Source organism: Macaca nemestrina, chromosome 6, assembly GCF_043159975.1.
Source record: "Macaca nemestrina isolate mMacNem1 chromosome 6, mMacNem.hap1, whole genome shotgun sequence".
NCBI classification, from domain to species: Eukaryota; Metazoa; Chordata; class Mammalia; order Primates; family Cercopithecidae; genus Macaca; species Macaca nemestrina.
The window spans coordinates 122123329-122149680 of record NC_092130.1 but is presented as its reverse complement, the minus strand read 5'-3'; the positions used below and the strand labels follow the sequence as shown (position 1 = coordinate 122149680).

Here is a 26352-nt window from a genome sequence, read left to right as displayed (position 1 = left end):
GTTTTTGCAATGGCTGGTACCGGTTGTTCCTTTCCATGTTTAGTGCTTCCTTCAGGGTCTCTTGTAAGGCAGGCCTAGTGGTGACAAAATCTCTAAGCATTTGCTTATCTGTAAAGGATTTTATTTCTCCTTCACTTATGAAACTTAGTTTGGCTGGATATGAAATTCTGGGTTTAAAATTCTTTTCTTTAAGAATGTTGAATATTGGCCCCCACTCTCTTCTGGCTTGGAGAGTTTCTGCCGAGAGATCTGCTGTTAGTCTGATGGGCTTCCCTTTGTGGGTAACCCGACCTTTCTGTCTGGCTGCCCTTAAGATTTTTTCCTTCATTTCAACTTTGGTGAATCTGGCAATTATGTGTCTTGGAGTTGCTCTTCTCGAGGAGTACCTTTGTGGCATTCTCTGTATTTCCTGGATTTGAATGTTGGCCTGCCCTACTAGGTTGTGGAAGTTCTCCTGGATGATATCCTGAAGAGTGTTTTCCAACTTGGTTCCATTTTCCCCCTCACTTTCAGGCACCCCAATCAGACGTGGATTTGGTCTTTTTACATAATCCCATACTTCTTGCAGGCTTTGTTCATTTCTTTTTCTTCTTTTTTCTTTTGGTTTCTCTTCTCGCTTCATTTCATTCATTTGATCCTCAATCTCAGATACTCTTTCTTCCAGTTGATCGAGTTGGTTACTGATACTTGTGCATTTGTCACGTATTTCTCGTGTCATGGTTTTCATCTCTTTCATTTCGTTTATGACCTTCTCTGCATGAATTACTCTAGCCATCAGTTCTTCCACTTTTTTTTCAAGATTTTTAGTTTCTTTGCGCTGGGTACGTAATTCCTCCTTTAGCTCTGAGAAATTTGATGGACTGAAGCCTTCTTCTCTCATCTCGTCAAAGTCATTCTCCGTCCAGCTTTGATCCGTTGCTGGCGATGAGCTGCGCTCCTTTGCCGGGGGAGATGCGCTCTTATTTTTTGAATTTCCAGCTTTTCTGCCCTGCTTTTTCCCCATCTTTGTGGTTTTATCTGCCTCTGGTCTTTGATGATGGTGACGTACTGATGGGGTTTTGGTGTAGGTGTCCTTCCTGTTTGATAGTTTTCCTTCTAACAGTCAGGACCCTCAGCTGTAGGTCTGTTGGAGATTGCTTGAGGTCCACTCCAGACCCTGTTTGCCTGGGTATCAGCAGCAGATGCTGCAGAAGATAGAATATTTCTGAACAGCGAGTGTACCTGTCTGATTCTTGCTTTGGAAGCTTCCTCTCAGGGGTGTACTCCACCCTGTGAGGTGTGGGGTGTCAGACTGCCCCTAGTGGGGGATGTCTCCCAGTTAGGCTACTCAGGGGTCAGGGACCCACTTGAGCAGGAAGTCTGTCCCTTCTCAGATCTCAACCTCCGTGTTGGGAGATCCACTGCTCTCTTCAAAGCTGTCAGACAGAGTCGTTTGCATCTGCTGAGGTTTCGGCTGTGTTTGTTATTGTTTACTGTGCCCTGTCCTCAGAGGTGGAGTCTACAGAGACAGGCAGGTTTCCTTGAGCTGCTGTGAGCTCCACCCAGTTCGAGCTTCCCAGCAGCTTTGTTTACCTACTTAAGCCTCCTCAGCAATGGCGGGCGCCCCTCCCCCAGCCTCGCTGCTGCCTTGCCGGTAGATCACAGACTGCTGTGCTAGCAATGAGGGAGGCTCCGTGGGTGTGGGACCCTCCCGGCCAGGTGTGGGATATGATCTCCTGGTGTGCCTGTTTGCTTAAATCGCAGTATTGGGGTGGGAGTTACCCGATTTTCCAGGTGTTGTGTGTCTCAGTTCCCCTGGCTAGGAAAAGGGATTCCCTTCCCCCTTGGGCTTCCCAGGTGAGGCAATGCCTCGCCCTGCTTCAGCTCTCGCTGGTCGGGCTGCAGCAGCTGACCAGCACCGATCGTCCGGCACTCCCCAGTGAGATGAACCCAGTACCTCAGTTGAAAATGCAGAAATCACCGGTCTTCTGTGTCGCTTGCGCTGGGAGTTGGAGACTGGAGCTGTTCCTATTCGGCCATCTTGCTCCGCCCCCGCCCTTTTTTTTTTTTTTTTTTTAGATGGAGTCTCACTCTGTCACCCAGGCTGGAGTGCAGTGGTGTAATCTCAGCTCACTGCAACTTCTGCCTCCTGGGTTCAAGTGATTTTCCTGCACCAGCCTCCCAAGTAGCTGGGACTACAGGTAACCGCCACCATGCCTGGATAATTTTTTGTATTTTTAGTAGAGACGGAGTTTCACTATGTTGGCTAGGCTGGTCTCAAACTCCTGACCTCATGATCACCCGCCTCGGCCTCCCAAAGTGCTGGAGTTACAGGCATGAGCCACTGTGTCTGGCCTCTTTTATAGTTTCCATTGTAGAGATTTCTCTCTTTTTTTGGTTAATTCATGATTATTTAATTTTATTTGTGGTAATTATAAATGGAACTCATTTATTTCTTTTTCACATTGTCCTCCGTTAGCATACAGAAATGCTACTGGTTTAGGTATGTCGATTTTGTGTCCTGCAACTTTACTAAACTTGTTTATCACTTCTAGTAATTTTTTAGTGGTCTTCAGATTTTTTCAAATATAAGATCATATCATCTGCAAACAAGGATAATGTAACTTTTTCCTTTCCAGTTTGGATACCTTTTATTTCTTTCTCCTGTGTGACTGTGCTAGCAAGAACTTGCTCTACTATGCTGAATAACAGTGGTGAAAGTGAGCATCCTTTTCATGTTCCAGATCTTAGAGGCAAGACTTTCAGTTATTCCCCATTCAGTATGATACTAGCTGTGGGCCTGTCACATATGGCTTTCATTGTGTTAAGGTATATTCCTTCTAAATCCAGCTTTTTAATGGCTTTTTTCATGAAGTGATGTCAAATTTTATCAAATCTCTTCTCAGCATCAATTGAAATGATCATATGATTTTTGTCCTTCATTCAGTTGACATGATGTATTACCTTGATTGATTTGCATGTGTTGAACCATCTTCGCACCCCTCTTCCCTCCCCTTTTCACATGTAGAAGAGTCTCTCCTTGTGGCTACCACTTCCCAGTTCCATGGTGAATACTGCCAGACTACTGCTGATGTTCATTCAAGGCCCAGGGCCTCTTCAATCAGCTTATGGAGAATGCTGCCAGGCCTGAGACTCTCCCTTCAGGGCAGTGGGCTCCCCTCTGGCTCAGGGCAGGTCCAGAAAGGCTGTCCAAGAGCCAAAACTTGGAATCAGGGACTTTAAGAGTCCACTTGTTGCTCTACCCGACTGTGGCTGAGCTGGTACCTAAGCTGCACGACAAAGTTCCCTTTAGTCTTCCCTCTCCTTTTCTCAAGCAGAAATCCCTTCCCATAGCCACCACAGCTGGGAATATGCCCGGTCACATCTGAAGCACATCTCTGAATCTCATCAAAGGCCCACAGGGACTACTGCCTGGTACCACTACTGATTATTCAGGGCCCAAGGGCTCTTTAGTCAGCAGTGATGAATCCTGCCAGGATTGGGTCATTTCCTTCAAAGCAGTGGGTTCCCTTCTGGCCCAGGGTGTGTCTGGAAATGTCTACAAGCAAGGACCTGGAATTGGGGGTCTGATACGGTTAGGCTTTGTGTCCTCACCCAAATGTCATTTTGAATTTTAATCCCCAAGTGTCAAGGAAGAGATCTGGTGGGAGGTGATTAAATCACAAGGGTCGTGTCTCCCATGCTGTTCTTATGATAATGAGTGAGTTCTCATGAGGTCCGGTGGTTTTATAAGTGTCTGACAGCTTCTCCTTTACGCATTCACCGTCTTTCACCTGCCACCAGGTAAGATGTGCTTCTTCCCCTTCTGCTATGATTGTAAATATCCTGTGGCCTTCCCAGCCATGTGGAACTGTGAATCAATTAAACCTCTTTTCTTTATAAAATACCCAGTCTTGGGAAGCTCTTCATAGTGGTGTGAGAACGGACTAATAAATGGTCTCAGCTCTCTGCCTGGTGCTCTATCTTACCGTTGCTGAACTGGTATCCAAGTTGCAAGACATAGTCCTCTTTACTCTTCCCTCTCCTCTCCTCTAGCAAAGGAAGGAGTCTCCCCTGGAGCTGCGAGCTGTATTGCCTGGGGTTGAGTGAGGAGTGACAAAAGCACTCCCTTGGCCACTCCAACTGGTGTCTCACTGAGTCATGTGCCCCCAAAGTCCACTGGCTCTACGCCCAGCATAGCACCGGGACTTGCCCCGGAATTGTAGTGCTTGTGGCCTAGACTGCCTTTCAAGTTTATTTGGAGGCCCAGAGCACTTTAGCTCCTTTTAGTCAGAACTGTTTCCAACTACTGGGATGAGCAAGTCTCTTCTAGCTGGGGCTGGTCTAAATGCTCCCTCTGTGGGTGCTAGCTGACTTCTGCCTAATATTACTTTTCACTGTGACAGGGCAGTATGGAGTTCTAAAGCAAAATCCCACAATCACTGTGGTCTTCCTTCCCCCAAGTGCACAGATTCTCCATGCCATGTGGCAACTGTTGAGGGAATGGGGAAAGGGTGGTGGCAGCAATTGAAGACTATCTTTTCTACCCTCTTATGCCTTTTTAGTGATATGAAGTTAAAACCAGGCCCTGTTCCCTTTAGTCTTGAGTTTCCTCAGATTCAATTTGCTAATATTTTATTGAGGATTTTTGCATCTGTGTTCACAAGAGGTGTCAGTCTATATTTTTCTTGTAATGTCTTTATCTGGTTTTGGTATCAGGGTAATACTGGCCTCACAGATGAGTTAGGAAGTTTTGCTCTCCTCAGATTTTCTGGAAGATATTGTAAAGCACTGGCATTATTTCTTCTGTCATGTTTGGTAGAATTCATAAGTGAAAGCATCTGAGCCTGGTGCTTTCTATTTTGTACAGTATTGTTGATTCCATTTCTTTAATGATATACACCTATGTGAATTAGCTATTTCTCATTGTGCAAATTTTGCTAGATTGTGTATTTTATGTAATTATTTTTTAGATTGTGTCTTTTAAGAAATTAGTAATTCCATCTAAGTTAGCAACCTCGTGGGTATAGAATCTCCAAACTTTTTGATTCCTTTCTTTACAATCTGCCATGGCAGTTTTTGCTTCTCTATCTCATTCAATGTGGACCATGACTTTCCATAAAGGTCCAAGAGCAATCCGGGAGAATTATCTCCAAGGGCTCTTGCCATATGTTAAATTCTGTATCATGGGACAGTACCTTCTTATTAAGAAACATATAATCACTCCCCCATTAGTTTTCCCCAGCACACACCTAGCTGATTCAAGCTTAAATGTAATCCTAGTATTGGTCTAGTGTCAGAAGGAGAATTGAGGGCAAATTCTGAGGAGAATCAACACTTATTTCTACCTATCTAATAGTCTTCAAGAAAGGCAGACTCTATATTTTTGCAATGGAGAGTTGGTGCCACTTCTGCAAACCCAGAGGGCACAAGAGAATTATTAATGTTCAAGTATATCTACCCAGATAGCCTTCCATCAAGTCTTACAGTCTCACTCATTCTCTATCAGGTAATTATCTTTAGCATAGGAAACTTGGCTAGGCTGAGAATTCACCTTTCTTTGAAGTTCTGCCACTCCTAGAAATTAGGTCCTGGGCCTGATCTTCAGCTGTATCTCTCCTCCACTAACAAGAAATGAGGGCACTTTGAAGGCTACTTAAGCAGCCCCCTAACTCTCACATTTTGCTTTAAATTAGTGTCATATGGTCAGGTGTGGTGGCTCACACCTGTAATCCCAGCACTTCGGGAGGCCGAGGTGGGCAGATCACCTGAGGTCGGGAGTTCAAGACCAGCCTGACTATCATGGAGAACCCCCATCTTTACTGAAAATACAAAATTAGCTGGGCATGGTGGCACATGCCTGTAATCCCAGCTTCTTGGGAGGTTGAGGCAGGAGAATTGCTTGAACCCAGGAAGCAGGGGTTGCGGTAAGCCGAGATCATGCCTCTGCACTCCAGCCTGGGCAACAAGAGCAAAACTCCATCTCAAAAATAAAATAAAATAAAATAAAATAATAAAATAAAATAAAATAAATTGGTGGCAGATTTCCTGAGCCTATAATTTTCTCTTTTCAAAATATTCTGCAACAAGCCCCCAATTTTCCAGTTCTTGTCATTATTCTCTTCTATGTTCCAAATGCCATAGATATTTTACAAACCTATGCAACCTCTTTCATAATATCCTATCCTAGTTCACGACAAGTGAATGTCTCAGCAGTTGTCCTCTACTGCATACCACAACAGGCTATCAGAACTGGTGATGAGGTACTCTGTCATATATCCAGAAAGTGATGCAAATTAGGAATCACATTCCTAGAGTCTGCTTCCTGGAAGCACTTCTGGAAACGACTGCATTAGGTTGAGTTCCCTAGACACAGGGCTTGAGACAGGGTTTGTAATGCATGTGATTTGAGGGAGTGCTTTTCAGGAAATTATTCCTATATAGGGAGAGAAGGAAACATAACAGGAAAGGATAAAGAGCAAAGCAAGGCTGTGTTTTCTGGCAAAGGCTAGCTATGGCTAAATCCAGAGGGGGAGGCTCAGAAGCATAAACCACACCACAGTATTGACCCTTCTTGAGGCAAGGAATCCAGCCTTTAGTAGTCCCATATTAGTCATTCACTGTCTGAGGACCATTCCCAGAGGGGATATAACTTCCCAGGGGTGGTGGTTCTCATCAGAAGATGGCGGTTCTCTGAAGCATTTGATATTGTTATTGTTAGCAGTTGACACACAACATCTGGAGGTGTGGGTACACTGGCTTGCTAAATGGGGATCTGGATAAGACATTATTACATTACAAGCTGTGAAAGGACAGTCTTTTCTACACTTAGTGCTATGAAAATGGGATATTCAGTTGACTAAAAAAATATTGAATTATCTTCATGCCATATTAAAACTTTAATTCCAAGCAGATTGTAAATAACGTCTCCAGAAAAAAAGTATGCTATCTTCATATTCTTAGAACAGTATAAAATTTCTTGACTATCACATGAAAAAAGTATTATCCTTAAAGAACACGATTGGTGAAATTAATTACTTTTGCACATTTAAGGACATCATTAAGAGAATGAGAAGGCAAACCACAGAATGGGAGAAGATACAGGCACTACAGATATCTGACAAAAGATTGATCAGAATATATGACATTCCTACAAAGTAATGAGAGAAAGACTAACAACTTTATGTTTACAACTATTTTTACAAAAGATATGGACATGCTCTTCATAAGAGGATATGTCTATCAAACATGTGAAAGAGTTCTCAGGCTCATTAATCAAGAAAATTTGAAACCACTATGTATCCATCTGAGTGACTAAAATTAAAAAGACTAACAATAATAAGTGCTGACTAGGATGTGGAGAAACTGGAACTCTCCTACACTGCTACTGGGAGGATAAATTGTGACCATTTGTAAAACCATTTAGCTGTATCTACTACAAGAGAATACACAACTCAATGATATAAAAATTCCATTCATAGGTAAAATACTCAACAGAAATGTGTATATATGCAGACCAAAGAGCAGATACAAGAATGTTCATAGCAATGTTATTCATAATAGTTGAAAACTTGAAATCAAAATGCCCCCAAAGAGTAAAATAGGTAAGTATATTTATATCATGAAATTTTATACAGTAATAAAAATAAACAAATTCTGCCACATACAACAATACAAATTAATCTCACAGAAAATAAAATCAGAGCATATAATTCCATTTATATGAAGTGTAAGTTGTTACTTCTGAGGGAACAAGAGAGGATCATTATTAGGAACAGGCATGAGAGGATCGGCTGGGTGTTGGTAATGCTGTGTTTCTTCCCAGTAATTTTGAAAAATTCATCAAGCAGCACAATGGGGATTTGTGCCTTTACTTGTATGCATTTTATATTTTAATATAAAATATAATTTTAAAACAAAATATAAAGGACTTGCAATTAGTAAATTATTAAAGAGTTAGCCCAGCAACAACCTTTAAACAGCCTTTAAAAAATATATATCAGGTCTCATGCTAAAATCCATATTAATTACAGTTGAATAATTCTTTGTACTTTACAAAGCCTTTTCATATATTATCTTTTTATTGATGTAATGTAATGGTAAATCCGTATTAGAACATTTCTGAAGTGAAGGGAAACCAGAACCCAGCTATGCCCACACGAAATCTGCGTGAAGTTATCTCACGATTTGAGAGGGAAAACTTGCAAGAGAAGGAAAATGCTGCTAACTTTTCTTAATCCCTCAAGTATATCCAGGAAGTCCAATTTTATTTTTCTCATCCCTTCATCGTATGTTTCCCACAATCTTTTTCCCTTTCGCTCTCTTCCTTTTCTCCTCCTCTAAGATTCCCTCCTTCTTTTTTTCCATTTTCTTCTTTCTTCAGTCTCCTCTACAGTAGTTCCATGGAGATAGTAGAGACAGTGGTGAAGGTATCACTATTAAGGCTATTCATGGGGAGAATGGTTTATTCTTTTATTATTTTCCATTTCAAACACGGTGTTGATTCTTTGTCTAAATTTTCTCAAAAGAAATATGGTAGAGCACATGATATAGGTAGTTAACTGTCCTCCAGAAATTAATGGTTTCCTATCCACAGTGCAGAGATTCTTTGAAAAGTGACTGCCCAGCTAGGGACTACGTTTTCCAGTCTTCTCTGCAACTAGGTGAGACCATATAAATTGAGTTCTAGCCTATGAACTCAACATTTCCACTCATGCCATGGAAATGTTACATGCTGTGTCCAGTTCTGGTCCATAAAATTCTTTTCTCTGGCTTATTTTCCCTAGTAGGGGGAAATTCCTATTGGGAAAACCTTGGTGCATCCATATACTGAAGTTGGCAAGACCTCTATCAACCTAGATTTCTAAATGACTGTATGGAGGAAAGCTATTGCCCACATTTTCCCCTGCCTACCACTAGTATATGGACAAGAAATAAACTTGTATTATGTTTGAACCTATATGCTTTGGGGTCTATTTGTTAAAGCAATTGGCCCTGACGCAAAGTCTTTTTGGAATCTTTAGTAAAGCTCACTGGATTATTTTTTCCAAACCCTAGGTTTGATAGGCCATAAAATTTCTGTGACTATTCCTGTACATAGGGGAGACTAATTTTTCCACTCCATGGAATGTCATTGAAAACATTCTTCCTCAAATAGTTTGTTCTCTGAAACAGGGAACAGAGCAGTTGTGTATCATATCTCTTCTGCCAATGAGTCAAAGAAAAGGCCAGGGAAAATGTCAATTAATTCTTGTAGCCTAAAAAAAGAAGAGACGTCACATCTTTTCTCTTTAATTCTACATCAGTATCTTTACCAAGGCCTGTAGGAAATGGCTTTTAATAAACCATGAGAGGCCTCTGAACAGAGTGCAATAACCAAAAATGATGATGGAACTTAGCAACATTTCATTCAGAAATACAGTGGTTTTCTGAAAACCCCACCTTCAGAACTTTGTGGTTTGGAAACCAAAGACAAGGCTTGTTTTGTAAGAATGCTTTGTTTTTAAAACAAAAAGAAATACTGAGTAGTTTGTTGAGTGCCCCACTACCAAAGCCTTCTGCTTCGTAAAACAATGCCAAGGAATTCCAATGGTCTGTTGCACATGTGTCTTGGCAGGTGCTTTATGCTTACGGGCACATGAGACTTTGTCAGATTGGATCAAACTGCTCTAATCATAACACTGCAAACCCATCCCAGGGACATCTTAACTCCATCCCCAGGACATCTGGGAATCTCTTGAAAAATTAATAATGAATCGCAGGGCAGAAATGTGGTAAGTACTTATGACATGCGCATTAATGTCAAATGATTTTTATCATGACTAATTTTACTCTAATAAATACAAAGGGAACAAGAAATGATTTAGGCCATCATTTTAGGCCATCACTGACATAGGCCAAGGTACCCAAAGTGTAAACCTTTAATGAATATAGTATTTTGTTGTGATGCCACTAAGATGTAAAGTGTCACTGATCTCCATGTGACTCCATTTGACATTCCAACAGTTCCACTGTTTATAGTTCAGAGCTATCTAATCATGTGGTGGGGTACATTCCATAGCTCCCTCTGACAGAATAATTCCAGTGTGTCACTTCATAGGAATACTGAACTAGACCCTAACTTGGCTAATAGTTGGGTACTCCAAATTCCCAACGGATTGTTTTTGATGGGAATCTGGCCCCAACTGCTCTGAAATGCTCACGCTTAACCTCTACAACTAACCCAAGAACTCTCTCTCCCAGATTTTGTGTTTGGTCCAGTAGGTCGTCCTGGGCTAACAAATGTAAAAATACTCTGCTGAAGAAAAATGGATTTGATCAAAATTCAGGACTACGACTTCAGGCTAATGATCCTCACCAAAAGGCCTGTTCTTGTGCCTCAGGGCCACTACACCTCCGTGACTGTAGAGATTGCCAGGGTCCACAGAAAGGACTTCATACATGATCTTTATACACACACACACACACACACACACACACACACACACACACAGAGTTCTCTGAAATGCCTGTAGTACTGAAGTCACAAACTTCAACTGTCTTAAAAACAGACTATATCTCTCTCCGCTAGAATTTTTAGAAGTATGAACAAATGAGAGTTTCACTATAGAATATAAAGTCCCCTTGTGACATATTTTAAATTAAGCATGGATTTCTTATCTTATGAAAGCAACATATGTTTATTATAAATCTAGAAAATATGAGTAAGCAAAGAGATAAATTCATAATTGTACAACCTATAGATAACAACTATTAATATTTTTGATGTTTATTCTTCTAGCTCTTCATTACTCAACATCGTAGCCACTACCCATATGAGGCTATTGAGCACTTGAAATACAGCTCTTTTTTTTTTCTTTTGGATGGAGTCTCACTCTGTAGCCCAGGCTGGAGTGCAGTGACACAATCTCGGCTCCCTGCAACCTCCACCTCCTGGATTCAAGGGATTCTCCTGCCTCAACCTCCCGAGTAGCTGGGTTTACAGTCGCGCACCACCATGCCTGGCTAATTTTTGTATTTTTAGTAGAGATGAGGTTTCGCCATCTTGGCCAAGCTGGTCTTGAACTCCTGAACTCAGGTGATCTGCCCGCCTCAGCCTCCCAAAGTGCTGGGATAACAGGCATGAACCACCACGCCCAGTCAAAATACAGCTATTTTGAGTTGAAATGTGCTCTAATGGTAAAATATTGACTGGGTTTCAAAAACTGTACGAAGAGGCCTGGCACCGTGGAAGAAGAAGGCTCTTTCTTTCTTGGTTTTCCAAAAGGTTTTCAAAATATATGACAATGTTTGTCCTCCACCCAAAATAGAAAGAGGAAAGAACAATAAATATCATTTGCCACAGTGGTTATTACTAAAATACGGATTGGAACTTTAATACAATTAATGGAATTGGCTTAGAACTTAAAAGCACAGTATAAATGCACCTACTGTCCAACTTTACTCAAGAGATCACACTCTACTTCAGGAAAATACGTAATATTCTGAGTTTAACTCCAGAAATTGGATGCTGTTTAACTGTGCTCTGTAAACATTTTATGAAAGTAAACCACATGCGTTGGTGGTATTCAGAACATTTTAAATGTGGGCAGAAATAAAATCCTAGAACGTTCATTGGTATTACATCCATTTTTAAGACAGGAAATAGAAGAGAAGTACCTGTAAACACCCCCTCTCTTAAATATTCCTGGCTTTAAATCCAGTACTCTTGTTTTCTATTTTTCATTGAAATTTTTTGTTGTACCATGTGAAATGTAGGTCAAGTTGTTGGTAAGTGCTGGACAAAAATCTGTTTATACCAAAAGTAAATAGTAAAATCCTCCCAGCCTACACAGTTTAAAAATATTACTCCTGCCAGTGTGCTATTCAGGGTATCCCCAATAAATTTAATTTTGAGGAACGCTTAACATAGACCTCTCTGGATGCTAGACTTTAATCATAACTGCATAATATTCTCTTAAGGGAAAATTTATAAGAATTAAAATTCACAAGATTTTTATTCCTGGGGATCAATGATGAGAAGCACAATTACAATCTTATTCAGGTTGCTATGCTAGGTGTTCAGTAAAGTCATAGAAAGAAGCAACATGCAACTAGGGGCAAGAGGTATGCTATGGACTTAATATCTGTGTCACCCCAAAATTCATATGTTGAAGTACTAATCCCCAATGTGATGGAATAGATGTGGAGCCTTTGGAGGGGGGCCGTAATTAGGTTTAGATGAGGTCCTGAAGTTGGAGCCCCCATAATGAGATTGATGCCTTTGTACAGAGGAAGAGACCAGAGGCCTCCCCCTCTCCACCATGAGGACACAGCAAGAAAGCAGCCATCTGCAAACCAGGAAGAGAACCCTTACCAGAAATCAAACCCTGCTGGCACCTTGATCATGGACTTCCCACCTCCAGAACTGTGAGGAACAAATGTATGTTGTTTAAGTCACCCAGTGCATAGTATTTTGTAATAGCAGCCCTAGCAGATTAGGACAAGGTGAAACTCCAGCACTGAAGACAAGTCAGGCCCCATAAAAGCCACCATCAACTTCAGGTGGAATTGCCCCTAGTTCACACTAGAACCTATTAACATACATTGCTTTCTTAGCAGTGATTTTTGAACACTAGCTTACAAAAAAGCCTCAGTGTTACAGCAGTAGCAGAGAATGTGGCAGTAGTATATAATTTAATTTCCTTGAAATCCAGAGATGAAACATTCAGCCCTTCTTCTGCTTGACTTGGGCCAATGTGCCAGCTACTCTTAAAGTATCTGGGCAGTGAGGAGAAACAAAAAAATCTGGACTTACGAAGCCTCTTGAAAGATGTAAAAACAAACAAACAAACAAAACACCTAGGTACATGTGTGTTTCATGTATGTATATACAGTCGTGCACTGCATAATGACATTTTGGTCAATGATATACTACATATACAATGGTAGTCCCATAAGATTACAATGGAGTTGAAAAATTCCTGTTGCCCAGTGACTTTGCAGCCATCTCCAAGTCGTAGCACAATGCGTTACTCACATGTTTGTGGTGAGGCTGGTGTAAACAAACCTACTGTGCTTTCAGTCCTTTGAAAGTATAGCACATACAATTATGCGTAGTAGATAATAATGACTATAAGCAACTGTGCTCCTGGTTTATGTATTTACTATGCTATACTTTTTATTGGTATTTTACCATGTACATCATCTACTTATGAAGAAATGTTAACTGTAAAACAGCTTCATGCAGGTCGTTCAGGAGGTATTCCAGAAGGTATTGTTCTCATAGGGGATGACAGCTCCATGCGTGGTATTGCTCCTGAAGACCGTCCAGTGGCACAAAATGTGGAGATGGGAGACAGTGATATTGATGATCCTGAACCCTATGTAAGCCTAGGCTGACGTATGTGTGTGGTCTTAGTTTTTAACAAAATAAAAGGAAAATTAAGTAAAAAAAATTAAATAGAAGAAAATGTATAGAACAAAAACATAAAGAAAGAAAATACTTTTGTATAGCTGTGCACTGTTTGAGTTTTAAGCTAAGTGTTATAAAAGCATCAAAAGTTTAAAACATTAAAAATTTTATAAAGCAAAATACAGGAAGCTAAGGTTAATTTATTCTCAAAGAAAGAAAAATATCTTGTAGAAATTTAGTGGAGCCTAAGTGTACAGTGTTTATGAAGTCTACGGTAGTGTACAGTAATGTCCTAGGCCTTCACATTCACTCAACGCTCACCCACTGACTCACCCAGAGCAACTTCCAGTCCCGCAAGCCATTCACAGTAAATATCCCATATAGATATACCACTTCTTATCTTTTTCTTTTTCTTTTTTTTAAGACAAAGTCTCACTCTTGTCCCCAGGCTGGAGTGCAATGGCGTGATCTTGGCTCACTGCAACCTCTGCCTCCCGGGTTCAAGCGATTCTCCTGCTTCAGCCTCCCAAGTAGCTGGAATTACAGGCACCTGCCACCACACTTGGCTAATTTTTGTATTTTTAGTAGAGACGGGGTTTCAATATGTTGGCCAGGCTGATCTCGAACTCCTGACATCAGGTGATCCGCCCGCCTTGGCCTCCCAAAGTGCTGGGATTACAGGCATGTGCCACAGCCCTCAACCCACTTCTTATCTTTTATACTGTATTTTTTACTGAACCTTTTCTATGTTTGGCTATGTTTAGATACACCAATATTTCCCACTGTGTTACAACTGCCTACAGTATTCAGTACAGAAACATGCTGTACAGGTTTGAAGCCTAGGAGCAATAGGCTATGCCATATAGCCTAGGTAATAGTGGGCTATACCATCTAGGTTTGTGAAAGTATATTCTATAATGTTCACACAACAACAAAATCACTGAAAGATGTATTTCTCAGAATGTATCCCCATCATTATCATTAAGTAACATACACAAATCTAGTTTGTTTGAAGATAACTTTTGCTAATTTAACCCTCAAATATAATGTTTTTATACAATGTCCAAGCACATAAGTATCATCATTTTGGAGATGGGAATAAATTACGTGATTATCAAGAATTTCTCCAATATAGCAACATAGCAACTATCACAGCTCTTGCTTAAATGATTGTCATATGTGACCATTAGCGTCCGTGAAGTAGAATTGGTGAAGTGCTGAGTGTGGTAGGAGGGTGTTCGAAAGGAACTCTAGATCCTAGAGCAGTCCATCTTCTGGGTGAAGTCACCTGGCTTAGAGTAATCTTGACCATATTCAAACCACACTTATCTGGTAATACTCTTCGGCATTCCATGAAGAAAAGTATCACTGAAAGCAAAGCACCCACTGCCATGAGACAAACCAGTGCTTCAACCACAGTGGAAGAGAATGAAAATCCCTCAAGGAAAAAGATGTGATGCCTACTAAGAAGGCATGAATCTAAAGTTCACAGATGTACAAGGTGTGCTCTGAGCAAGGTGACCCTTCTTAATCTCCAACCATTCTGTTCTAACACGTGCTAAAACCGCAACTGTATTTGTGTTGCGAGTAGGACCTATGTTGTTAAATGACAACAGTTTTCCACAAGGACTCACCTGGGGCTGGTTCTAGTTCTGGCTCCACCCAGACTAGATCATCTTAAGTTTTCCATGAAAATGTTGCCAGTGCTTAGAAAATAGGTAGCATAATAGTGAGGCTATAAAGAAAGAAAAGCCAAAAGAGTTCCCAGTTGCAGTATCTCCTCCTAGGGTTTGTCTAGGTTATGAGCCAAATAAATTGGAGGCCTCTAATTCAGAGAGCAGGAAATGAAGAGAGTTTGTTCCTCTAATAAAAATAGTATCAAATTCTTCCTGTGCATATTTTAAAAATAAATATTTTGCTTGCTTATGATGATTTAAGTGCCTTTCACTATATTCTTTTGGAACAACCCTTACCGTGAGCTGAGCCACCTTTGCACCAATAAACCTCAGTGCTCTGGCACACTGTGTTTTCTCAGAGTTTCAGTATGGGTGGCCAGGGAGCAATGCATCACTGGGTTCAATCTAGGGTAGGATCTACTAGTGCTGGTTGGAGCCCCAAGATTGGAGGTCACATTCTTTCAGTTTAGAAATGCTGTGGGCAAATCTCAAGGGGAGGGGCATCAAAGAATCACCCGGTGGGCGTTGATGCTTCTGAAATTCCCCATTCTCCACCAGCACAGTATAAAAGGAGTGAAGCCAAACCTTGGGGGAATATACCAGGGATCTGAATAAGTGCACAAATCTAGGTTCCCTGCCCATCAGCACTCTCAGAGCCACAAAGCAAGGTCTCACTGAATTCCAGCATTCCTTGGATGCCTTCTATGAGCCAGGGTAGATGCTGAGGAGAAAGACAAATGAAGAGTGATGGGGTGGGTCCCTAGCCACAAAAAGCTTACCACCTAAAAGATTTTCTCACATGTTTTGTTTAACAGTTTTATAGTTTTTTAGCTCTGACATTTAGATCTATGACCTATTTGGGGTTCATTTCTGTTTATGATGTGATGTAAGGGTCGACGTTCACTTCTTTGTGCACACCTAGACAATTGCTTCAGTGCCATTTATTGAAAAAATCACCCTTTTTACATTGAATTGCCTTGATACCTTTTCTTAAATCAATTGACCATATATGCATGAGTCTATTTCTAGATTTTTTATTCTGTTCCATTGATTTTTTTTTTAACTTATAAAGAAAAGAGGTTTAATTGACTGACAGTTCCTACATGGCTGGGGAGGCCTCAGGAAACTTTCAATCATGGCAGAACAGGAAGCAGGCTTGTCTTACATGGCAGCAGGCAAGAGAGAGCATGTGAAGGAGAAACTGTCAAACCATCAGATCTTGTGAGAATTCACTCACTATTCCGCATGAGAACAGCATGCGGAAACCACCCTCAAAATCAAATTGCCTCCCACCAGTTCCTTCCCTTGACACGTAAGGATTATGGGGATTACAATATGAGATGAGATTTGGGTGGGAACACAGAGCCAAACCATATCATTCTGCTCCTGACCCCTCCCAAACATCACATTCTTTTTACGCTTCAAAACCAATCATGCCTTCCCAACGGTTCCCCCAAAGTCATAATTCATTCCAACGTTAACCCAAAAGTCCAAGTCCAAAATATCATCTGAGACAAGGCAAGTTCCTTCTACCTAGGAGCCTGTAAAATAAAAAGCAAGTCAGTTACTTCCAAGATACGATGGGGTTACGGGCATTGGATAAATGCTCCCATTCCAAACAGGATATATGAGCCAAAATGAAGGGGCTACAGGCCCCATGCAAGTCTGAAATCCAGAAGGGCAGTCATTAATCTTTTGTTGTTCTTGTTGGAAGACAGAGTCTCAATTTTTTTTGTCTTTACATCAAGACTACACCATCTTAGTTACTGTAGCTTTATCATAAGTCTTAAAATTAGGTTAACTCTTCCAATTTTGTTCATCTTTTTCAAAATTATTCTGTTTTTTTCTAGATCCTTTGCATTTTCACCATAAAGTTTATAATGATCTTGTCCAAAAAAAAAATTCTACTGGTATTTTGACTAGGTTTGAGTTTAATTTATGTCAATGGGGGAAAATTAACATCCTAATATTGACCATTGCTGTTTGTGAACATACAGAATTACTTTTCAGCTCCTATACCTGTGTCTTCCATCTTTCTAAGTATTTTTCTGGGGCTTTGAAAACACAGTATCTCTAATAGACTCTGCTGTATAACATGCAGTATTCAGAAAATAAATTATGTGTAATAAATGCCAAAATTAATACTACCCAAGAAGTGGTGTGAAAATATGTTTTATAACAAGTAACAGAAAACTAAGGTTGTTTCTGTGCTGATACGCTTTTTTACTAAGAGATTTTTTTTGACTGATATGCTGTAAAGTCTTTATGTTTTTCTTCTCTTTAAATTGCATAAATAATTTGTCTAGTTTCACTTTTACTTGAAGGATATTCACCGTCATTTTCAGTCTTTCAGTCCCTAACAGGGTAGATCCTCTGCTTTAACATAAACTGTTAGCAAAATTTGATCCCTGAATAGTAGAAAATGGTGAAAACCTCAAGACTCCACATCTAGATTCTTCCTCATGGATATAAGGAAGAAGTATCTCTCTTTGGATGCACTTGAGTATGACATATGGCTAGAATTTATATTCAACAGTCCATGTAACATAGACCCTAAGAGTCAGAAAGGATACCCACCATAACTAGCTTAGAGAGCAATCTGTTGAAAACCAGTGAAAACTAAACTCTGTTAATAGATATTAGGACAGGTTTCCCTGTGCAAGCTCAAGTGCCTCATAGGAAAAGGCTGAACTTCCATGAAATTTTAATAGCTATGAAGTTGCTTCAACTGGCCACACTTCCACTTTCTGAATTCCTAGTAGCCTCAGGCAGTTCTTCCTGCTTCCCAGAGACCATCCTTGGAGTACCATCTCCCCACCCCCAGAACTGTTCCATGCTTCCAGTATTTCACTCCAACAAATCCTAAAACTACAGGCTTTCTGTGCTAAGAAGGATCTTAGAAACCATCTATTCCAATCCCCTTGTTTTACAAGCAGGAAAACAGGCCTAAGAGCATAAAATACTAGGCGAAGTCATATACCATATCATGCTAATGCAGAAATTGTAGTAGAACTCAAGTTCTCTGTCATTTGCTGACTTCAAGAGCTGTCACAGAATACGGCATCATAGAAATTAGTTTTAGGTACTAATTATCTTGGGATAGCTCTATTTTTTTCTTTCTAATTACAGAATTGATGCACAAAAAATTATATTTTATAATTTTTAAATAATGTAAATTATATAAAAGTTACTTTGGGTCCCACAGTACCTTACTCCCCTCTCCTGATGTACTTTTATTCTCAGATTGGTGTGTATCTTTCTCCCTGTGCATTTATATATAGGTAACTTTTTTGCACAAGCAAATATTTGATTTAGCCATTTCTGTGAATATTTAGACATAAGGCACTAGCACTTCAGAAACTAATGCCAAATAGATTACATTTTTAAGTAGTGAACACTCTGGTGGTCACTGATATCTGCTGTTTAAATTTTTATGTATTTATGTATTTATTTTGAGACAGAGTTTCGCTCTTGTCGCCCAAGCGATTCTGCCACCTCAGCCTCCTGAGTAGCTGGGATTACAGGCGCCCACCACCACGCCTGGCTAATTTTTATATTTTTTGGTAGAGACAGGGTTTTGCCATGTTGGCCAGGCTGGTCTCGAGCTCCCAACCTCAAGTGATCAGCCCACCTCAAATTCCCAAAGTGCTGGGATTACAGGCATGAGCCACCATGCCCAGCTAAATTTTTTTTTTAGATGACAAATAAAAATTGTGTATATTTGTGAGGTATAATGTGATTTTTTAATATTATGTGTACATTGAATTTATGTTAATGGGGGAAATTAAATTAAGCTAATTAACATATTCATCACGTCACTTTTTTTTGGTGAAAACATTTAAGATCTACTCCCTTAGCAATTTTTTAGTATACAATACATTATTAAATATAACCAGCATGCCACATATAGATAATTTCACGTTTAAGAATTCCAATAAAATTTTGCTTTAATTTCTGCCTATAATTTTGTTTTTGAGGTGTTGTATTAGTCTACTATCTAATCATGATAGTCTACTATCATGCTACTATAAGGACATACCCGAGTATGTGTAATTATAAATTACCTGAGTATGGGTAATTTATAAAGGAAAGAGGTTTAATGAACTCACAGTTCCACTAGGCTGGGGAGGCCTCACAGTCATGGCAGAAGGCGAATGAGGAGCAAAGGCACATCTTATATGGCAGCTGTCAAGACAGTGTGTGCAGGGGAACTGCCCTTTATAAAACAATCAGATCCCTTTCCCCTGGCTGGCAGCACGGCAGCCGCACAATGCCTGGAGATACTGTAAAGAACATGAACCAGCAGGAGTTCCTCAGAGCTCTGGCAGCCTTTCTCAAAAAGTCCAGGAAGCTGAAAGTCCTTGGATGGGTGGACACCGTCAAGCCGACCAAGCACAAAGAGCTTCCTCCCTATGATGAAAACTGGTTCTACACATGAGCTGCTTCCACAGCACAGCACCTGTACCTACAGGGTGGTGCTGGGGTTGACTCCATGATCAAGATCTATGGGGGACATCAGAGTAAAAGCGTCATGCCCAGTCACTTCAGCCAAGGCTCCAAGAGAATGGCCCACTGGGTCCTCCAAGCCCTGGAGGGGCTGAAAATGGTGGAAAAGGACCAAGACGGGGTTGCAAACTGACACCTCAGGGACAAGAGATCTGGACAGAATCACCAGGCAGGTGGTAGCTGCCAACAAGAAGCATTAGAAAAGTACAGGAAAAATTCACCCCCATGATTCAATTACCTCCCACGACATGTGGGAATTACGGGAGCTACAATTCAAGATGAGATTTGAGTGGCAACACAGCCACACCATATCAGATGTTTTTAATCAAAAAATGTTGCCAAGTGCCATGGCTCAAGCCTGTAATCCCAGCACTTTGGGAGGCCGAGGCGGGCAGATTACTTGAGGTCAGGAGTTTGAGACCAGCCTGGCCAACATGGTGAAATCCTATCTCTACTAAAAATTTAAAAATTTGCCTGGTACGATGGCGAGTGTCTGTAATTCCAGCTATTCGGGAGGCTGAGGCAAGAGAAAAGTTTGAACCCGGATGCAGAGGTTGCAGTGAGCCGAGATTCTGCCACTGCACTCCAGCCTGGGTGACAGAAAGACTCATTCTCAAAAAAAAAAAAAAAAAAAAAAATTATAGCTGCCTATTGTTGGTAAATTCAGTTTGCCTGTCTGTGTGGTGGCTTGCCATATTGGAAATCTGCCCCATTACCAAAGTGTGCCAGATGATCTGTTACCCACTCAACACTGTATCTTCCTCTTTCTATGCTCTGCTCACATCACAAGGGAGAAGCTCAGAAACACATTTCCCAGAATCCCCTATAACTATGGTTCTAAGTTAAATTTTGTTCATGAAAAGAACTCCCTCAAGACTCAGATGACAATAGAGAAGTTATTTTTCTCCAGCAGTTACTGCAGACATCTGGGCAAATGGAAGAAGACGGGAGCCTATGGCAGTTACTGAGAAAGCTCCTGAAAATCACCTGCTGCCCAACTTGTAAAAAGCCTCATGAAGAGCAAGGATATGAATGAAAGACTATTTGAAAGACAGAAATTCCAACAATTTTTCTGGACACAGGTTTAATTCCTGGATCAAGTGAGGCTGTCATCACCGACGTCCCATTGTCCAGTTGTCTCTCCCAACCCAATCTTTAGATTCTCTTTTCTTAAAGTTTGTTTTGATTCAATGTCCTTTCAGTTAATCTTGGGGCAGCACTGTAAATCCCATTCTGGCATTTTCTTAGGGATATTGCTGAGGGCACTGTTTCCTATATAAAGAGTCATTGAGAAATTTCTTTCAGAAATAATAGCTGAAGGAAATATTTGCAGAGATAAGAGACTGGTGGATTAATCAATTAACAAGTCACTTTGGTTGGCAGGAAAACCAGAGTTAAACTTTCACTCAATTTTCAGAAACTGTGTAGGTTTCAATGGCTCATCTGTATAGCATCTTCCTGGGTTTTTACCTTCTATATTAATTTGTTCTTTTTCTGCCCACATTTTAAGATTTATTTATACCTTCCCATTTCATTATGTATACACTGGTATTTTTCCTAACTTGCCTAATTAAATACATATTTTAAAAATAAGTTAAAAAAAATACATGTCCATTTGGACATGGTGGTTGACACCTGTAATCCCAGCACATTGGGAGGCCATGGTGGTGGGCAGGGGTGGGTGGTGGGATGGCTTGAGTCCAGGAGTTCGAAACCAGCCTGGGCAACATGGCAAAACCTCTTATCTACATTGTGTACAAAAATTAGCTGGGCGTGGTGGCATGCACCTTTAGTCCCAGCTACTCGGGAGGCTGAGGTGGGAGGATCAACTGTGCACCCAGGAGGTTAAGGTTGCAGTGAGCCAAAATCATACCACTGCAGTCCAGCGCAGGCAAGAGAGTGAGACCCTGTCTCAAAAATACAAAAACAAACAAACAAATAAAGAATACAAGAAGACCAAGCTTCCTCAGACCTCATCAGCCTGCAGGTGCAAGGGATGACTTGAATAATAGCTAAAAGGTTACTGGTTTATAGTCCCATTTTTTAATAAAAGTCCTTGGGTTCCTATAAAACTTGCCTTCTCTACCCCCCCCCCCCCAACCAAATGTTTCTGGAAGTCCTCAGTGGGTGTTTCACATGCACACCCATCTGTTCTATCAGGCATCACCATGGTAGCTGAACTTCATAGATATGTATTTCTTCCCTCAAGTAACAGTCCTAGATGAGTGCTCATGTCAGCAGGGCAACTCATCTCTTTGTCGTCATTCAGGATCCTAAGCTGATGCTACTCTGTCATTTTCAACATGTGACTTCCAAGGTTGCCCTGAGTGTCAACATTCCAATCAAGTGAAGACAGTAAAACATTTCCTTTTAATTTAAAGGCATAGAAAAACATGTGTGAGAAATTTTTATGAGTCAAGCCTGTACGTGGAATACATCATTTATGCTCACAAACCACTGGAAAGAACTTAGTCACATGGCCATATGCAACTACAAGGGAGGCTGGGAAATGTAGTATGCTCATATGTCAGGAAGAAGAGAAGGGATTCTGGTAGATAGCTAGGGGTTTACTCCACAGTATATCTTCTTCTAGTCTTTTTGCAATATTGTTTCCACAAAATTATGATCATATTGCATTCTGCTATATTCATTTAAAATTACATTCAGCATCATTTCCCTGTCATAAAATTGTCTTCACAAACCATTTTTAAAATAATATATTATTTCATCTCATATATACCAGAACTTACTTACCTACTCTCCTCCTGTTGGATATTTACCTTCTTTCCAATTTTTGGTTTAATAAATGAAGCTGAAATTTGAATATTACATGTCAGTTTTTTGTTTTTTGTTTTTTGTTTTTTTGAGACGTAATCTCACTCTGTTGCCTAGGCTGGAGTGCAGTGGCACAATCTCAGCGCACTGCAACCTCCGCCTCCTGGGTTCATGCAATTCTCCTGCCTCAGCCTCCTGAGTAGCTGGGAGTACAGGCGCACACCACTACACCCAGCTAATTTTGTATTTTTGGTAGAGACGGGGTTTCACCACATTGGTCAGACTGGTCTTGAACTCCTGACCTCGTGATCCGCCCACCTCGCCCTCCCAAAGTGCTGGGATTATAGGCATGAGCCACTGTACCTGGCCTACATATCAGTTTTTAGCAGCTTCCCTAAAACTTTTCTTAGGATGGATTCCTGCAAGTGGAAGTATAGGGACAAAGGATATATACATGTAAAAAGGCTGTTTAATTTCTGTTCCATTTGGTGAATGGAGTGGCAGGGATTGAGGGGATGAGCTAGGCCTGTTTAGTCACACTGGGGTATAGAGTAGGAGATTTCTCCTTTCAACCATCAACGCTCTAGGTTTCAGGGGCCCCACCTGGAAGGCTCTCACCAATGCTGATCTGAAGGGCATCTATGCAGATCCTCAGCACAGACTATGTGTAATATTCACTCAAATGAAAACTGAATGGTCCACAGACACGCTTTGCTCCCAAATGATTCCTGGATGTTAGCAATAGATATACTCAATCTACTATAGGCTGGAGCCCACTCCATTCCTACCCACAAAATCTCTCCAGGTCCTACTGTGCCTTGACCTTGCCATATACATTTTCAAGGATTTTTCAAATTTGGGGAAATTTGCATTTTACTTACCAGTTGAGCATCCCAAACTCAAAAATTCAAAATCCAAAATGCTCCCAATGAGCATTTGCCTTGGATGTCTCTTGGCAGTACTGGAAAAGTTGCAGCTTTTGGAGCATTTCAGATTTTAAATTTTCAGATTTGGGATGCTCAACCTGTCCTTGTAGGCTGCTTCAAACTCCCTTTCCAATGCATTGGTCTACAAATAAGTAAATAAGAAAAATTACATAGTGTAGGCAAAGAAGCAGCAAACTACAGTCTCCGCGTCAAATCTGGTCTGCAGCCTGATTTTGTAAATAAAGTTTTATTGAAATACTGCCACATTTATTCATTTCCATATTGCCCATGGCTGCTTTCTTTTACAACTGCAAAGCTGAGTAGTTGTGATAGAGGCCTATGGCCTCCAAGTTTAAAATATTTTCTGTCTGGCCCTTTATAGGAAAAGGTTGCTGACCTGTTCACCAGAATTAGGCTACAACAACCAAACTAGGGTCTGTACACACATACACCCCTATTTGTTTGATGAGTTTGTTCAGCTCCATATAACTTCCTTATTTTACTTATGAATGTCTTATGCTATATTAATGCAACATTAATACATCTGGCCTTCATAACTTCAGACCTTGCCATAATTAGTTTTAAGTTTCACTCCTCTCCTCATTCAATTTTGATTCACAATTTATGAACACACACTATGTTTCAGTTACCCAAATTAATAATGAACACGCAAAGTGGTATTTTTCTCTCTGGAAATGAAAGACAAGTATTTTCAAATGCTTGGTGAGCAGCACTATTGATATTTCTCTTTCTCTCATTCCAAGTAAATATTATGCTGCGTCTGTGTGGTCATAGCCATTTCCATCACAAAAGACTCTACAAACCCAGGATTACCTCATCCCAATAGAAACAAAGGGGAAAAGGGAATTAGGCTGAAGGGAATGCTAAAGTAAAACCATCTTCAGCAATTTCAAAGGAACTCAGAAATAACAAAGTATATTTCTTTCAAGTAAATGTGCCCTTTTTTCAAAAGACTATTGTGGCAGTCCTAAAAATTGCCATTAAATGCAGAGGATAGAAAAGATCATTAAAATTAAAAATCAATTAAATTCTAAAATTTAACATATTTGCCTAAATCAAATTAAATCGCCCAAGAGAAAACACACAGCCACTTAGGAAGTACATATAAAATTGCAAGATACTCCCATCTCCTAAACAGCTAGTTAATCACTGTTTTCCAACTGACGTAACAAGGATGTGCTTGCGTGTATTATTTACAAGACTAAATACATGATTAATAAAAAGACGTAGTTTAAAACACCCTCTTTTAATGTTTTTGTTATACAAGTGGACCCGGATTTGTGATTAAAACTCGTCAGAGAAGCATGTGAAAAAGTGGTATGAATCATTACTGATTTCCTGCCTTGCCCCTTTCCAAAGAAACTCAACCTTTCCCCGAGTTGAAAACACATAAAAAGTTGACAGTTTTAAAACCATGTAGTAAGAAAGCAATTTGTTTTTTAAAAATTTTTTACTCTCTAATACAAAGCCTTCTTCCCTAAATGCTAATATGTCACTTAAGTCCTTCCTAGAGGTATAAACATGATTCATAGTTTAATATTGCTAGAGATACTTCTAGAAAGAGCCCCTTTTGTTTAAATGAATGTGAAACCTTTTGCCAAGCCTTGAAACTGCTGCCTTTGCTGGTATGTTCACTTTTAAAAGGTGAGATAGTTTTTGGTAGCCTTAACTAGAGTCTTGTACAAGGAAAAAAAAGAATGACTCAAGGATCTCAGGAGACTTTTTTACCCACATTACTGTGGTCCTACTGTTTGATGAAATCCAAGGGTTGTTCGAGTACAAAACAATTTTCAAAACCTCACATGATGTTGAAAGACAGGTCCATTTCCAAGCCTTCATATTCAGGATTCCTTCCCAAACTAACATTCATCCTTTGTCTTTTTTCCTTCTCTTCCAGGTGCTCTGGGAATTAGCTATTGAGTTCATTTTCCACCATTCCCAGCCCCATGACTACATACCCTTTATAAAGTGTAAACAATACCACTTTGGGGCAAAAGGTGAAGAAAATGTCTGTCTTTGGCCTCTCTGATCTACCCTTTTAATATGTCTTTTAACTTTGCTCTTTTCTTCCAGGAATCTAGCACCACATGCTGGGTTCTGTATTAGTTATTTATTGCTGTTTAACAAATTATCCAAAAACTTAATGACTTAAAACAATAATTATTTATTACCGCACACAATTTCTATGGACCAGGAACTTAGCTTGGTGGGTTCCACCTCAGAGTCCCTCAAAAGGCTAGAGTTAAAATGTCACTGGGGTTACAGTCACTGAAGGTTGCATTGGGCTGAAGAATCCACTTCCCACATGGGTCACTCATATACTGCTAACTGGTGATGGTTACTGGCAGCAGGCCTCAGTTCCTTACCCCAAGAAAATATAGGACTGCTTGAGTGTCCTCATGAGATCGCAGCTGGCTTCCCCTAAAAGCGGTTGATCTGAGGGATCTCATAGAGTAAGGCAGAAGCCTCAACATCTTTTGTGACCTCGCCTTGGAAGTCACACTTAGGAGTCATTTCCACAATGTACTATTGGTTACCAAGGTAACCCTTATTCAAAATGGGAGAGAACAACACAGAGTGTGACTAACAGGAAGTGAGAATCACTGGGGGTCATCCTGGAGGTGACTACAGACCCTAATGGCCCAAGGTCTTCCACCCTATCCCAGGCTGCCTTTGTCCTGGCTGTCCCCTCCAGATGGCCTCCCCAATGAAAGCAAATCTTTCATGAGTGTATTCTGTCAGTTCCCTATTCTTTACCAAAGTAACGTTGCTGATCTGTTACTGAAATTTTGCTAATGTGCTCAGAGAATGATACAGGCGAAAAGTATAGCTTTTTGCACACATCCTCCTTCATCAGCAAATAAAAGAGTCAAGGCCTTGACTAAACACTGACTCTCATGGTGGAAGCATCAGGACTATTATAAACAGACAGGGAAATGTCCTATTAGTTAGTCCTGGAAAATTTCACCATGTAGGCACATACCTGCTTCAACAACTCCTAAGTCTGAGTTTATAGGGACAATTTGGACAATAGGATTATTCTAGTCAGAACAAGTTTTTACTTCAGTTCTCTGAC

The 26352-nt window shown here is 40.4% G+C and overlaps 1 long non-coding RNA gene and 1 pseudogene across 3 annotated transcripts; one reads left to right on the top strand and one right to left on the bottom strand.

Moving 5' to 3' along the window:
* Positions 1-13113: 13113 nt before the first annotated feature.
* LOC105499363 (uncharacterized) lies at positions 13114-25771 on the bottom strand. Of its 3 annotated transcripts, none has more exons than XR_011624290.1 (4): positions 25643-25771; positions 22309-22366; positions 15007-15107; positions 13114-13373 (listed from the first exon to the last, which is right to left on the bottom strand). It is a non-coding gene; the product is annotated as an uncharacterized lncRNA (long non-coding RNA). The 3 variants fall into 3 exon arrangements; XR_011624289.1 differs by having other exon boundaries at positions 13114-13276; XR_011624288.1 differs by lacking the exons at positions 13114-13373; positions 15007-15107 and adding an exon at positions 20542-20826.
* LOC105499364 (small ribosomal subunit protein eS19 pseudogene) lies at positions 19292-19810 on the top strand (annotated as a pseudogene).
* Positions 25772-26352: the final 581 nt, after the last annotated feature.